The sequence below is a fragment of the Mixophyes fleayi genome, chromosome 3, assembly GCF_038048845.1.
Source record: "Mixophyes fleayi isolate aMixFle1 chromosome 3, aMixFle1.hap1, whole genome shotgun sequence".
Lineage (NCBI taxonomy): Eukaryota > Metazoa > Chordata > Amphibia > Anura > Limnodynastidae > Mixophyes > Mixophyes fleayi.
Window position 1 is genome coordinate 88277330 of NC_134404.1, and position 13672 is coordinate 88291001.

At 47.6% G+C, this 13672-nt stretch overlaps 1 long non-coding RNA gene across 1 annotated transcript; it reads right to left on the minus strand.

The window, feature by feature from the left end:
* Positions 1 to 318: 318 nt before the first annotated feature.
* LOC142143789 (uncharacterized) lies at positions 319 to 13044 on the minus strand. The gene is made up of 2 exons (XR_012689579.1): positions 11560 to 13044; positions 319 to 934 (listed from the first exon to the last, which is right to left on the minus strand). It is a non-coding gene; the product is annotated as an uncharacterized LOC142143789 (long non-coding RNA).
* Positions 13045 to 13672: the final 628 nt, after the last annotated feature.

Here is a 13672-nt window from a genome sequence, read left to right on the forward strand (position 1 = left end):
TGTAGGAGGCCACATGCATAGAGTTGGTCCCCTTAGGAATCTGTCAACTCATCCCCCACTAATAAGCCTGTGATCCTCCCTGTCCTAACTTGATTTATGAGGAGATGCATTTTGGCAAATGTCCATGTCTAGAAAAGATGGTTTCTTAGAAGATGGTTTCTTAAAAGATGGTTTCTTAAAAGATAGTTAATGAGTCTATAGTAGTTCTGCAGGCCTTGCATGTCCTTTGTTCAATCTTTAGTAGTTTCTTGTTGCAAACTCTGCAGTTCTTTGGCTTTGCTAGTCCAAATAATTCATGACACTCATAGTCTGGTCAGGTTTCAGAAGTAATTTCTGTGATCATCAGAGGTTCGGGATTTTCAGTGGTTCCCTTTTTGGAGAGACAACAATCAAGTGTCAGTAACTTCTTAATCAGCCATATATTTAGTTTCATTATCACCTATACGATCAACAGGATTGCTAAACCATTTGCTACTAATGCCAATATTTCCAATATCCAACATGAATCATTACTGACAACTTTACCAATGAGGTTATGCATCTGCACAAAGACATTTTCAGAGTTTACTCTACTATGAGTGCAAATTGTTGAGCACTCCTTCCCATATGTTTCTCACAGTGGCATAGGCAATATGTCACTTAACTGTCTGTTTCATACTGGGTTAGGGAGGCCTTAATCCCTACTTCAGTCACAATTATTCTGGCAAGACATATCAATACAATGAGACAGTCATTTCTATTTATCAGAACAAGACTCCCCTGATTTGAAGACTTTGCAGTGTTATGCGTGAATCCAGGTGTCTCTTTCCTGTACTTTCACTGCCATGGGAGTCGTCAACAGGACTTGATAAGGACCCTTGTATCTGGGTTCAAGACTTCTCCTGATGTGCTTTCTCACGACCACCCAGCCCCCCAGGGTGCAGTTTATGGGTACCTGTATCAAAATTAGGGTTTGCAATGGAGGAGAATATTTGACCATGTATTTCAGTTAGTTGTTTCTATAATAAGGCAACATAATTCAACAAATCACTATATATGTAACGCCCCCTGCGGGGAAAAGACAGGGACAGACGCACACAAAAGAATTTACCTTGTAAACGATGGTCACCTCCAGTCCGCTTCCACTTTCCCAGCTGCGATCCTATCCCAGCAGATCCGCAGCCGCAGTCACCTCCAATCACGTCCCTCTGAGATAGAGACAGAGATTACGGCCGTGCCTACCAGGTAAGGGCTGTCCGAGACTACGGCAAAGCACAAGGACACGGTCAGTCCAAACTCCTTGCCGCCTCCTCAGTTTATTCTTGCCAAGACGCGGGGGACTACAGGCACTGAAGGCCAAGACTAATCCGAGGACTAATCCCGCCTCAAGTGCCTCACACACCTGCCGGTGAGGGCCTAACCGAAAGGAGGAATCGAGCGTGATACTCACCGGGACACTCCCACTTCCGATCCGGTTCTCCTGCACCTTCCCGACTCCTGCGGATGACAAGACACACAGCCTCCCTCTACGCTCTCCGTGAACTAAGATGGCACCCACAAACTGGACTAACTACAAACGGCGACCCGACCCTAACAACGTTCTAATGGCCGGCAACGCAACTACGTCAAACACTAGGACTAACTAAATGTGGTGCACTAACGGGACTACTAGTTACACGCTACGGGGAACACCAGCCGGTGTTCACAGCCTAAACCGGAGGGCGGTTCCTAACCCCCTCACCCAGGTCTTACCAAGAAGCTGCCTTCTTGCTATGGAGTCACACACAGGCCCCAAGTACGGGTTCTTTAAGCCCGGCTGAGGCTCAGTAAAACAGCACACTAACCCGCGGGCCGACTGCCGCACGGAACAGCCGATCGAACTGAACCGCCCGACTGCCTGTACTCGGGTATCTCACACGTGTCCCTTCGTCCGGAACCACAGGTCCACCTGCACGGAACCGGCCTTGAGGACCCTTGATCAGAACCACGGCCGCCCCTGGAACTGCCTCAAGGTGTGCTGCACTGCCACCAACTCACTCAGCCACCCCCCTTGGGTACCAGTGTGACCCCGGGGACCTAAGGGACAGGGACACTACGTGTGTTCTCCCCTGACTATGTGTATGCTGTTACTTACACTTGTCCCCACACAGCACGGGTTAGCACAGGAAAACCACAGGAAACAAGAGCCTACCTTTAATGGGGGCCTGACGTCTTGCCCCTGGACACAGTTAGAAAGCACACCAAAATACTGTAATGTAAACTACACTCGCCACACAGACAGAATAAATAGATACAGTCTACAGTACTTTACCGCTACTTACCCGAATACACCGCTGCTAGCCAACCAGCAGGTTGCTACAGCACCACGGGAGCCTACGCTCGACCGTACCTCCTAACCACGTGTGCTCACCTCACACAGGACCGCGTCTACTCTCACGAGGCTCCCACGCCTCTACCTCACACCACCAGGGCCTTAGGCCCTACACACCATGGGTCTCTGCCCAGCTACACACAGAGCCTTCTGCTCTGACTAATGGGCCTCAGCCCCCTCTCTAACCCAGGGCTCTGAGCCCACTCACTAGGGCCTTATGCCCTACTACCTAGGGGTCCTAGCCCCTGCCTGAGGCCTGTGGCCTTCCTAACTGACTGGGGGCCTTGTGCCCTTAATAGCAGATGGGCTACCAGCCCCTAACCAGGCCCTATGGCCTTCCTATGGCCTCTAGGCCACTAACTACCTAGGGCCTTGTGCCCTTGTACCTGGGGCTCAGAGTCCCCCTCTCTAACTAACAGGGGCTTGTCCCCTTTATATAGATACTAATGGCCTACTGGCCCACTACCACGTTGGGGCCTAGTGCCCAGGTCCCTGGGCCTTGTGCCCCTACTTTACAGTGTGCCACGGGCCTTGTGCCCGACTGTGCCCACGGGCCTAGTGCCCGAATTTACGTTGAGTATACTTACCTGCTCTGCGCAGGATACTCAACTTGACACGCCGTCTTCTGTTTCCTTCTGCGGGTCTTCCAGACCCTCCAGCCGGCGGCGCCTCTTCTCCGCTTCGGCGCTGGTTCTCCACTTGCAGCTGGGGCGGGGGCGCTCTCAGCCCTGACAAGGGCTCCCCGCCGACGATCTCCGCTCCGGTGCCTTGCTAGAAGTCTTCTGGCGGCAGGGTAGCTCACGGCCCTTACAAGGGCCCCCTGCCGCCGCTGCCGCTGGTCTTCTGGCTCGACGTCGTGGAGAGACGTCCTCTCTCTTCTCCGCCGACGGACTTGTGGCAAAATGGCGCCACCCGGCGACTTATATAGTCGCCGGCGTGACGTCATCCGCCGGCGCGAGCGCTGATTGGCTCGCGTCGGCGCCAATCTTTTGAATGGCCGGGCGCGAGCCGCGATTGGCTCGCGCATCCGGCCGCTGATTGGCCAGCGGGGAAAGATGAGCCCTGATTGGCTCATCCTTCCTCCGCGGACGGGACCTGCAGAAAGAAAGTTATACTCACCGCCGCTGGATCGCTGGACGGGTGAGTACTTCTCCTCTTCTTTCTTCACCCACTTGCAGGGCTCAGCTGCCGGGGGACTCTTCATCCCCTTCCCGGGCACCAGGTATATCTTCAGCCCCTCCAGGGGCATAGCGATGGCGGGCACCTTCGCCCGCTTCTCGGGCACCATCTCCACATTTCCGCCGCCTTTTTCCATTGTGGTCCCCACAATCGACGTCTTCTCCTCTACGTCCACCTCCAAGGGTCGCTTACCGGCATCCCTGACTTGCGTCCACCGGGTCCTTCGCGGTAAAGCCCTCTCGCGCAGGATCCACACCATCCTGGCAACTTCCTCGCCCGAAGTCGGTATCCAGGGAGTCTCTTCCTCGGCGCATGCCGGAACCTCCCATACGTCCGATACCTCCTCGGTTGTGCGGGAAGCTTCTTCAGAAGGTGATAACATCCACCACTCTCCAGCTGCGCTCTCTAAAGTACAGTCTTCGTCAGGCAGTACTTCTTCAGCAGCTCTCTCTTCCGGGGTACTGATGGCTTCCATCCTCTCAGGTACCACCGGGCAGACATCTTCACATGTCTCCGGACACAGCGTTGCCCCGTGGAGGGTCTGCTCAGTTCTCCCTTCGTCTTCAGGGACCAACTCTTCCACAGCCACGGACAAGTCGTCTGACGTATCCGACGTCTCCAATACCCCAGCTCCAGCATCCGGCTGACGCGGGTATTCCTGTCGCGAATCTTGCTTGGACGGGACGATCACCTGCGATCCAACAGTCAGCAGGCTCTGCCGATCCTTCCCTCCAGATTCCGACTTCTCTTGAGACCATGGATGGAAGGCTTCCTCGTCCTTCCACTCGAAGACTTCTACGTCTTCCCATTCATCGGAGACTTCTTCGTCCTCCCATTCATCAAAGAGCTCCTCGGCAACTGGGCACTGGTATGCGAAGTGTCCAGGCAACCCACACTTCCAGCACAGCATTTCTTCCACCGGTTGCCGTTTAGTACCTTTGCTCTTCTTCTTCCTTGTCTCACAACGTTCCAGGATTTGCTTCGTGAACGCTGCCACTTCGTCACGAGAGATGACACAGCTGTATCCCTCGTACAGCGGAATGATCCCCCGATGAGCCATCGTTGATCCTGCCGACTACGCCAAAATGTAACGCCCCCTGCGGGGAAAAGACAGGGACAGACGCACACAAAAGAATTTACCTTGTAAACGATGGTCACCTCCAGTCCGCTTCCACTTTCCCAGCTGCGATCCTATCCCAGCAGATCCGCAGCCGCAGTCACCTCCAATCACGTCCCTCTGAGATAGAGACAGAGATTACGGCCGTGCCTACCAGGTAAGGGCTGTCCGAGACTACGGCAAAGCACAAGGACACGGTCAGTCCAAACTCCTTGCCGCCTCCTCAGTTTATTCTTGCCAAGACGCGGGGGACTACAGGCACTGAAGGCCAAGACTAATCCGAGGACTAATCCCGCCTCAAGTGCCTCACACACCTGCCGGTGAGGGCCTAACCGAAAGGAGGAATCGAGCGTGATACTCACCGGGACACTCCCACTTCCGATCCGGTTCTCCTGCACCTTCCCGACTCCTGCGGATGACAAGACACACAGCCTCCCTCTACGCTCTCCGTGAACTAAGATGGCACCCACAAACTGGACTAACTACAAACGGCGACCCGACCCTAACAACGTTCTAATGGCCGGCAACGCAACTACGTCAAACACTAGGACTAACTAAATGTGGTGCACTAACGGGACTACTAGTTACACGCTACGGGGAACACCAGCCGGTGTTCACAGCCTAAACCGGAGGGCGGTTCCTAACCCCCTCACCCAGGTCTTACCAAGAAGCTGCCTTCTTGCTATGGAGTCACACACAGGCCCCAAGTACGGGTTCTTTAAGCCCGGCTGAGGCTCAGTAAAACAGCACACTAACCCGCGGGCCGACTGCCGCACGGAACAGCCGATCGAACTGAACCGCCCGACTGCCTGTACTCGGGTATCTCACACGTGTCCCTTCGTCCGGAACCACAGGTCCACCTGCACGGAACCGGCCTTGAGGACCCTTGATCAGAACCACGGCCGCCCCTGGAACTGCCTCAAGGTGTGCTGCACTGCCACCAACTCACTCAGCCACCCCCCTTGGGTACCAGTGTGACCCCGGGGACCTAAGGGACAGGGACACTACGTGTGTTCTCCCCTGACTATGTGTATGCTGTTACTTACACTTGTCCCCACACAGCACGGGTTAGCACAGGAAAACCACAGGAAACAAGAGCCTACCTTTAATGGGGGCCTGACGTCTTGCCCCTGGACACAGTTAGAAAGCACACCAAAATACTGTAATGTAAACTACACTCGCCACACAGACAGAATAAATAGATACAGTCTACAGTACTTTACCGCTACTTACCCGAATACACCGCTGCTAGCCAACCAGCAGGTTGCTACAGCACCACGGGAGCCTACGCTCGACCGTACCTCCTAACCACGTGTGCTCACCTCACACAGGACCGCGTCTACTCTCACGAGGCTCCCACGCCTCTACCTCACACCACCAGGGCCTTAGGCCCTACACACCATGGGTCTCTGCCCAGCTACACACAGAGCCTTCTGCTCTGACTAATGGGCCTCAGCCCCCTCTCTAACCCAGGGCTCTGAGCCCACTCACTAGGGCCTTATGCCCTACTACCTAGGGGTCCTAGCCCCTGCCTGAGGCCTGTGGCCTTCCTAACTGACTGGGGGCCTTGTGCCCTTAATAGCAGATGGGCTACCAGCCCCTAACCAGGCCCTATGGCCTTCCTATGGCCTCTAGGCCACTAACTACCTAGGGCCTTGTGCCCTTGTACCTGGGGCTCAGAGTCCCCCTCTCTAACTAACAGGGGCTTGTCCCCTTTATATAGATACTAATGGCCTACTGGCCCACTACCACGTTGGGGCCTAGTGCCCAGGTCCCTGGGCCTTGTGCCCCTACTTTACAGTGTGCCACGGGCCTTGTGCCCGACTGTGCCCACGGGCCTAGTGCCCGAATTTACGTTGAGTATACTTACCTGCTCTGCGCAGGATACTCAACTTGACACGCCGTCTTCTGTTTCCTTCTGCGGGTCTTCCAGACCCTCCAGCCGGCGGCGCCTCTTCTCCGCTTCGGCGCTGGTTCTCCACTTGCAGCTGGGGCGGGGGCGCTCTCAGCCCTGACAAGGGCTCCCCGCCGACGATCTCCGCTCCGGTGCCTTGCTAGAAGTCTTCTGGCGGCAGGGTAGCTCACGGCCCTTACAAGGGCCCCCTGCCGCCGCTGCCGCTGGTCTTCTGGCTCGACGTCGTGGAGAGACGTCCTCTCTCTTCTCCGCCGACGGACTTGTGGCAAAATGGCGCCACCCGGCGACTTATATAGTCGCCGGCGTGACGTCATCCGCCGGCGCGAGCGCTGATTGGCTCGCGTCGGCGCCAATCTTTTGAATGGCCGGGCGCGAGCCGCGATTGGCTCGCGCATCCGGCCGCTGATTGGCCAGCGGGGAAAGATGAGCCCTGATTGGCTCATCCTTCCTCCGCGGACGGGACCTGCAGAAAGAAAGTTATACTCACCGCCGCTGGATCGCTGGACGGGTGAGTACTTCTCCTCTTCTTTCTTCACCCACTTGCAGGGCTCAGCTGCCGGGGGACTCTTCATCCCCTTCCCGGGCACCAGGTATATCTTCAGCCCCTCCAGGGGCATAGCGATGGCGGGCACCTTCGCCCGCTTCTCGGGCACCATCTCCACATATACATGGTGTAGTTGCTATGGAAAATAACAGCCTGTTCTGTTTGCTGTGCCAAACAATATCTCATATGGTGTTAAACCTGTGTCTTTCCTAGCAGTATTTTTTACTGAGTGCAGGTAAACATGAGATCCATGGCAGACCTGTTTCAGCCATTATTTTCTGCATTTTCAATTTCAGTGTACCATTAAGGCGCTCCATACATCCTGAACTTTGGGATCTGTAGGGGGTGTGATAGTTTCTGGAATCCTTGCCCCGTAAAGTGTATCCCTCTGTCACTTACAATGACCTCTGGTACACCATATCATCAGATTACCTCATTCGCAATTTTCTTGGCTAATGCTTTAGCATTTGCTTTTCTATACAGCCATGTCTCCAGCCAGTGACTAAAGAAGTTGACACAGACAAGCACATTCTCAAAGCCCGAGCATTTGGGAAGTTATAAAGTCTATCTGTATCCTCTTATAGGGATATTATGTCTGGGGTGTGCTTTTCCATAGGACAGACTTACTCGGGTTACTTTGTGCACAGACTAGGCATTCTGCCACTAACGACTGTGCTGCTTGGGCGAACCCTGGTACTATCCATAAGCTGCTAGTGAGTACAACCATAGCATCTTTTCCCAGATGCACTTTCTCGTGTGCTATATTGGCCATAATGGGATAAACTACTTTTGGCAGACACAAACGCTGACCTTTACACCACTCCTTGCACTTCTAGTGCTCCATGTATTGCCCAAGTCTTTTTCTTATTTTCTGTTGCTTGTCTTTCCATAAGTTGGAGTGTGCTCTGGTCAAACAGGGGTCAGGGGGTCACCATGTAAATAGACTCCCCTTGGGGTACTGGGGCTATGGCGGCTTCTCGTGCGGCCTGGTCTATTTCACTTAGCTTCGGGGGTAGTATCTCTGTGTGTGTCTTCATCTTCATCACTGTTTGGAGGACAGCTGGAATGCAGTGAACAATGCCCTGGTATGTTCATCATATTGACTGGTTTGCTTGCTGAACCCATAAGGTCCCTACTTTTCCATACAGGGCCATAATCATGCGCAATTACAAATGCATAACTTGAATCAGTGTAAATATTTACTCTTTGTCCTTTTGCATATATGCATGCAAGTGTCAGGGCCTTTAGTTCAGCTTCTTGTGCTGACATGTGACTCGGTAGAGTCTGTTGAATCACTATTTCTGTGTGTGTGGTTACAGCACACCCTGTATACGGGACAGGATCTATGTGATAGTGTGAACCATCTACAAAAAGAGTGATGTCTGCATCTGGTAATGGTTTATCTTTAATGTGAGATAAAACCAGAGATTCTTGTTTCATTAGTTCTATGCAATCATGTTCAGAAAAATTTTGTTTGCATTTTTTTTTTTTTTCCTTTCTTTCTGTTCAAGCTGGAATGGAATTCCCCCAAATCCCTAGGGTAACCCCAATATATACAGGTACTTCTCCCATCTTTTGAAACTTGCTGCAATAAGGCAGCAGGATTCAACATTGTGCACTGCTTAAGTGTAACGTTACTGGGAGTAAGCAGTGCTACTTCATTAGGATAGGCTTCAGTAAGGAGCATGTGGAATCCAAGGAAAAGGTTCTTGGTTTCTGAGTTCCACAAAGTTTACACTCATTAGATGGAGTGTACAGTACAACGGTTAAGACAGATGTGGTAACTTTAATTCTTCTGGAAGAGAAACACTTAGCTTAAATAACCTGTTAATAAGCCACATCATCAGTTCTATTAGTGTATATAATAATGTGTTGGGCCACAATACTCACAAACACATTCCTGCATTGGGTGTAAACCCCTGTAGTCATGGGTTGCTCTTTTCTTTATTTGGTTGGGTTAAACTTTCATATTAGAATTTTCTAATTATGTATAATGATCTATACATTACTATGGGCCTGAGTCTGGTTCTTCCAAACTTGGCTTTCCTTTCTAGTCTAGTACACATCTACAGCGCACAGCAAAGGAAAATAACGTGCAATCGATATTCCTCCTGCTAATATCAATGAACTCCCCTCTCTGGTCTCCCTTGGACCTTTAAAAAACTTAAAATACAGTTTACTCAGATTCCCCTTGTCTGAAGGTCTTAACATATATCTGTGAACATGAGAGGCTCTGGGGCCTCTTGTGCTTCCTTTTTTTTTTTTTTTTTTTTTCTTCTAATAAAAAAGGAAAGGGAGGAAGAAAATACACAGTGCGCTCGGCAAGTGTTATATGTCACTCATTTCACAATAGGAGGGAATGTCCTTTGTGCTGTATATCTTCATACTTAGTAAATCTGGCCGGTAACAAATGTTTTGCTTGTGCTTGGTTTCTGTCACAACGTACGATACCGTTAAGGTAACTGGGTGTCCTAGCACAATATCTATACTCTTTTCAAGCACTAAAGCAGAGTAGTATGCAAGTGACCTTAGCTTGCGACCATGTATTTGTGTCATTACATCTTGTACATGTGCACTGACTTCATAACAAAATAATGTGAAAGGCTTGTCATAATCTGGCAAAGCCAGTGCTGGCGCTGAAGTTATTTCAGCTTAAAATTGGTTAAACATTTGGTTCTGCTCAGAGGAGAGTATAAATGGCTTGCTATGATCCAGAAGTGCTAATGCAGGAGCACATACAATTGCTCTTAAAGTCTTAAATCTTTTTCATTTCTGTAAAAATATAGAATTCCCATCAATGCATTACCATACCCACAATAAAAAGAATTATTTACAGTATATGACAATTATAGCACAGTAAATAAGGGCAGTAAATGTCTTTACAAACACTGATTTACTCAAAACTGTAATGAGGATACAAATAAAAACCTTTTGCTTTCTGCACATACAGAAAAACCACCTAGTTCATGCATTTGCTATGTGAATAGCACATAAACTCTAATATCTCTTCCAAAACAAGGTAATCATTACTCAGAAGAGTTTGCGTTATTTAAATCCTTCATTAGTTTATACTTATGTTTGTTGTGGTGCAAAGATGGTGCATTGGAAGTTAAATCAATGCAATCTGGATTGCCTAATGGGTCTTTGCAGCTGGAGACCTGTGAATAAAAAAACTTTTGCATAGAGATTAACATTTATTTACTAGGAATTACTGTAACTGTAACATGCGTGTATACTGTTATCAGGTAACCAGTGAACAGCTGCTAAAAGCTTAACTGTGACGCTATGCGTTCCATGCCTTGATTTCCTCAAAGGGGCAGTCCCTAATTTCACAAATAGAGAATGTCAAAGTGACGAGACCTGGGCGAGTGTTCAAAGCCACTCCTTTCTTATCATCTCTTAGTACAGCCCTTTTAAATGACACTAATTAAATTTCCGGGTTTAGAAACATTCAATCTGGAATCTTGGTTCCAAGTATTCAACCATTTTAAAAGCAGCACTGTCTCATAAATCAGAGTACTCTCGTTAGACACAATACATTGTGTCTGTAAATCATTCAACATTTTCTCAACAAAATCTCTCTCCCGTGACCAAATATTCACACATATTTCTAGATTCTGTGATTTTCGTGTTCAAAGTAAAAATATATTCACTTAAGTCTCGCTCACAGACGACATTTTATCTCGTAACATTTCTTTAAAGGCATAACAAACCCTCCTGATTTCTGAGAACATTCATCAGCGCCATTTTAACACAGATAAAAACAGCATGTAAGCTCACTCCCACAATTCTCAACTTCATTAAAGAGAAAGCTATATTTCTGAACTTCAGAAACAAAATTATTTTGTTCAAATACAGAAACGGCTTGTTGGATCCCAGCCAGCTTTGTTCTGACACTAGTACTTATAGTGATAATGTACATTATTTACAATCTTGTCCGTGCAATCGGACCAAACATTTTAAAACTTCTTTTGTATCTTTTTAAAAGCTTATCATTAAGCAATGAATGTACAACTTTTTCAACCTTGAAACATGTCTCTTGTAAAAAACGGACAAGACAGACAAACATTGTGATTTAAAGTAAATCAAACATCTCCCTTATAGAGCACTAAGACAGAGAACAAACAATGTGAATTATCACGGATCTCTCTCACACGCAGTAAGACGGAGACAAAACTCACATACAGAGAAAGAAAACTTAACTGACATCTTCCAGCCTACTGCTGTGGAACTACAAGTCCCAGCATTACACTAAATACAAGTTAGCTTCAACATGTTATCATCAATCAGCACTCCGGACACATTTTTTTAATTTTACATACATTGTCAAAAAACAAAAAACAGTGTGCTTCTTATCTCAACACACTGAAATCATTTACACAGAATAAGGGAGGGGCACATTTCACTTATTCAGCTGCACAGGATCAAACATACATTTATAATATACAACCTACTTGATTCATTATTCAGCTTCCGATGCATTTAGCATATCCACATATATTTCGACTTTTCAGATCTCTTAACTTTCCTGTGCCACCTCAAACAATCTCTTGGGGTTTGATCTCAATACCCCTTTGTTCTTGTCACATTACCACTTGCAACACCTTTGTTTCTCCATCCACACATATCTTTGGCTATCCCCGCTTTCTTGTCAAATTCCCTGCAGACCTTCTACTCCCCCATTTCCTTTAGTCTTTGTGCATCATATCTATGAGGGAGCTGCTGTCATTTGTTTACTATCTATATTACTCGTATTGACAGTATTCTGTTGAGTCCAAATCGGGACTCTTATCTAGTTTCTGTGGGTTGTCCTTGCACTGGACGTCCCGTTCTGTGGACTCCTTGTACTGGATGTCCGTGCTAAATAGCTTCTTTGACAGTATCTGGGACGAAGGTCTTTTGGAAATCTCTCTTACACAATTTGGGCAGATTACAGAATCTCCCTTCTTTGATATACCTCTGGGGATGGTGTCTAAAATGTTCACTCAATGTTCAAAACAATAACTCTCTAAATCCCTCTATTCCATTACATGCTTCTTTGATCAATGTCTTATGTGACTTTTATGCTTTATACATCATACATAGGTACAAACACATGCACTCAAAATTCAATCATCTTTCAAAAATCTAATCAACAATACAATTACAGTAAACAAATTGGGTTAATACTGTATTATATTAATCAGATGATACTTGAGACTCACAAATTCGCGTGTCAGGTGCCTCAGACAGACATGAGGTGACCCAGACTAGGAAGACCAACGAGTAGAAATCTACTGACCGCGGATGTTGGGGTTCAATGTGCTGGGAAACCTCCGTTGTCTGTCTTGTAGCCTGCTGGACAGCGAATCTCTGTGGCGACCTCCAAGTTGTTAAATCTAAAATTCTGACCCAAGTCAGCCTGTGGTGTCAAGTATATCTGGAAGCGCTTCAATCAGCTGGAGAGAATTGACACAGACCAAGTTCTGTATGCAAGGAATATTCTCTAGTTTATTGATACAAAGATACAGGTTTTTATAGGCTACTGAATAAATGAATCCTACGTCATATGCATACAATAGTTTATACCACTAGTTTATGAGAAGCGCTACTGATTAACTTTCTCACGTATTCTTGAGGTGTTTACTTTTCTCCCCCTTCTAAGGACAGATGAGCCTATTATTTCTTATCTCAAGGGGAGTTGGAGATATGCTATGTGCAACACCATGGATACAGCTCCTATACTACCAGCTGTATATGAAGCTCATTATTGTTTTCATAACTGGTTACATTCTTCAGGTGTTCTCTATTAGTTCAACTTCAAGGCCATAGGCTCACATATTGCAAAACTGCAAGTTAACAGAAAAATGAATAATCTCTTCTAGCAAATAATATTTCTATACAAGTTACAATAAAATGGCTGAACAAAGGCCTTATGAGGCCTTAACAAAAAATCATATTTAACACTATGCTCTCAACCCAGAGCTTTATTTATCTCTTTTCAAGGTCTTCCACAGTAGTTTGCATGGAGACGCTCTGTCCTCTGGATTATTGCCCCAGTGTCCTAACTGCTATTGTATCAGGGCCCATCGTTCTCGTTATCCTACAAGACAGTGCGCTGAATCTGTCTCCTCCATCTAATGCCCACATTGGGCCTTACTAGCATAAAAAAGTCATAATTTCTGGAATAAATGGCTGCAGTGATTTATAAGTAGATATTTATATAATATCACATCAGAATATGCTACAGAACTCCAGATATAATAATAGTTGTACAGTAAAATTCTACAGCAAAACAGTGTTACAGTAAAATTGGTCAAATTCTGTCATTTGTTTAATAAAATAGAGGACATCCAGGTGGTCTTACGTTTACTCCGTCCAAAAAATCCCCTACGTAGTCTTCTGTTTGCCAAATAATGTAATACAGTGACAGGGAACGATCCGCACTTATTCTGTTCATTTATAGTCTGATTTATGGTACAAATCAAAGCCTCCTAGAAACTTGGACACAGCGGCGCAGCAACATAACCGTACCCTGCAAATAAGCCCCTTTGTGCGAGGAGAGGGCACTACACAATGTGTTACACA